Consider the following 3,003-nt stretch of genomic DNA (forward strand, 5'->3'; position numbering starts at 1 on the left):
CCATGGTGTTTTTAATTCTCTCCCTCTGCTGCAGCACACCGTCTTCTCTTATATCTTAACAACAATGCTATAATATTTAAGTTCTTCTGTTGCTCATAGTTCAAATCCTGCTCGTGTGTTCATCATATAATAATATTTCTTTAAATAGCCTGAAAAAGGCTTCCATTCTTCCACAAAACCTTTGCCATTAGGTTCTCTTATTTTGGTTGTCAACATTGCCAATTCTGCCTAGTCCATCACCTTACTTATTCATTCTTCTTTGGCAGAAACATCTGGTTCCTTCCATTTTTGTGCCTAAAGAATCCTACCTGCTGTTGCAACATACACAAACAGCTTAATCATCTGCTTTTGAGACTTCTGTCCCACCCCCCACCCCCCGGAATTTGCCGCTTGCTCTCCCTGGAGTCAGTGCAGTTATAAAACAAAGGTGGAAAAGCTTTCTTTCAGCCCAAGGGCCACATTCCATCGTGAGCAGCCTTCTGGGGGCCGCAGGCTAGTGGTGGCTGAAACCAGAGGCAAAAAAGTGGATGGGGTCAACGGATGTGACCTGCATTCCAGCCAGAAGTCCATGCAGGCAACCAGCAAGCAAGAGGGCATGGGAGGAAGAAACAGAGCTGGGTCAGTGAAGGGCATGGCCTAGGGAGAGGGGCATGACTTAGGGAGGATGTACGGCCTTCAGAGAGCCCCAAGAGCTAGAAAGATGGAGAGGCCTGCTTGAACAGTTCAGTACTGCCTACACTGACTGCCAACTGCTCTCCGTTCTTTTCCTAGCCTTACCTGAAGGTGCCAGGAATTGAACCTGGAACCCACTGCTGCTGCTAAAACCTTTGCAAGCCACATCCTCACACTCTGCCCACTTGAGCTACAGCACACAAATGCACACAAACACACACACTTCACTTCATTTCTAATGTCTAAAAATACGGCCCATTCCTAGAGGCCTGCTTCTTGCTTTACAACAGTGCAGCCAGCTCAGCCTCTTGGTGCATTTAGTCACTCTGCTTTACACACCCTTGGGACCATAGAGGAATGATAACAGGGTGGCTTTCCTCAGATTTTTTTCCATGAATGTTTGCTCATAATAGCATAATTTTGCCCTTTGTGTCCCTCCCTTTAGGTACGACCTGGGTCCAGCTGACCTGGGAGTTGCAACACGGACCTGTATAAAACGCCCATTTTGTTGATGAACTCTGGCTGATCTGTTTTATTTCCACATCAGCTGAGGTAATACTGTTCTGAGTGTTACTGCTGGCTGACCTGGAAATAACACAAACAATGTGGACCTCATCCAAAACAAAAACACAAATTGGGAGTCAAGCCCCTTGAAAGAAAATAAAAAAAAAACTGGCCTGTGGATCTTCATCCCACCTCAACACCTTTGCAAAGCTGTTTTTCCCCAAAGCTCCTGACTTATCACCTATTCACATGCAACCTTTTTCTAAAAGAAGCAACTTTTCTGTCTTCATCCTCAGTGAACGAGGGATGTGCTAACTGTGTTTGTGTGTGACAAAGCGAGACACAGAGAGGTACTATGGACAGAAACAAATGAAGTGAGTTTTCTGTAGATACTCCCCCCTACCCCCTGCCCAAATGTGAGAGATGTATTCAGGAATGTTGTGCTTAAATATATCCCTGAATACAGCATGCACACATTGTGATTCAGGTTGTTAAATGTGTGAGCAGACTTGGGGAGAGGATGTGCTCATGAATCCTCTGTGTGCTTTAGTTAATATACTACGGAGAGTATGGAAGGCATTTTCCAGGGAAAGCTGTTGCAATGCCCTGTTTTCCCCACTCCTCCATGTAGCTTGTGGCCCACCTAGAACAGCTTAGGGTCTCTTTGGGATTCCTCCTTTTCTGAAGAAGCGAACCTCTTGGCGATCTGACACCAGATCTGCTAGACAGATGAGCTGAAAGAGTCACTTTCCTGCAATGATTCAGGAGTTAACTGCACAGACTGTAAGGCAGTGAATCACAGCCAGGTTCTTCAGCTCTGTACTCAGTAGACACGTAATTTTCCTGAAATGCTTGCAAAATCTAAGGTCATGAGATTTCAAGAGAAGAGTTTGGAAACACCAAAGTTTCTGTTCCTTCTTCTTGGACATACTGAACTTTGCCATCCAGCTTCTCTCGAACGGACTTTCCTCCCCCCTCCCCAAACTGTTTCCACATAGCACTCTTTATAGCAAACTGTTTATGGGAGGTGTGGAGGCCACACAGTTTTCAAGAAAACCCTTTCTGATAGCTGCATAGGTGCAATCCTGTGGCCAAAGTTGGAACTCTAAAGTTGGAAGCATCACAACCAGGCCATGCTGGAAAGCAGCTGGGATCTAAAAGATCCTAAAATCCCTCAAGCAGAGGAAGGGGGCAATTTAGACATGGGGAAACAGAGCATATCTAAACCCCACCTCCTCCTTGCTCCAAGGGGGAGGGAGAACGCGACAAACAACAGAAGATTGTTTCTCCACTCTCACTTCATTAAAGTAATACAAACCTGTAATGCTTTGACTGAAAAAAATATGGGGAAGCAGAACTTTTAGCAGCTCTTGAAGGTGCTGGGATAGCTCAGTTGGTAGAGCATAAGACTCTTAATCTCAGGGTTGTGGGTTCAAGCCCCACCTCGGGCAAAAAAAAATCCTGAATTGCAGGGGGTTGGGCTAGATGACCCGCGTGGTCCCTTCCAACTTTGCAATTATATATATGTGCATTCATATTTTTCCTCTGCTGCCCAAATGTATTACTTGGGAGAAGCACAAGCCAATGGCACTTAAAGCATGCTGTGGCTATATGCCCAGTTTTCTTTCTATAAAGCACCCTCCACCAGTATACACCTTCCGAACATGTGCTGGACTATACTAGGATGGAAAGTTGCAATGTCTTAGCATGAGTCTTGCGTCAGGAAGAACCACCATGAGGAGAGGAATCGAGTGAGCGCCATGCCCACCAGCTCTCGGTGCAAGCAATCCAAGGCCAAAGCAGGTGAGACACTCAATGAATGACAGT

General features: G+C 45.8%; 1 non-coding gene across 1 annotated transcript; it reads left to right on the forward strand.

The window, feature by feature from the left end:
• The first annotated feature begins 2,554 nt into the window (after window positions 1-2,554).
• TRNAK-CUU (transfer RNA lysine (anticodon CUU)) lies at window positions 2,555-2,627 on the forward strand. The gene has a single exon. It is a non-coding gene; the product is annotated as a tRNA-Lys (tRNA).
• Window positions 2,628-3,003: the final 376 nt, after the last annotated feature.

The sequence above is a fragment of the Podarcis muralis genome, chromosome 1, assembly GCF_964188315.1.
Source record: "Podarcis muralis chromosome 1, rPodMur119.hap1.1, whole genome shotgun sequence".
In the NCBI taxonomy this organism is placed as follows: Eukaryota; Metazoa; Chordata; class Lepidosauria; order Squamata; family Lacertidae; genus Podarcis; species Podarcis muralis.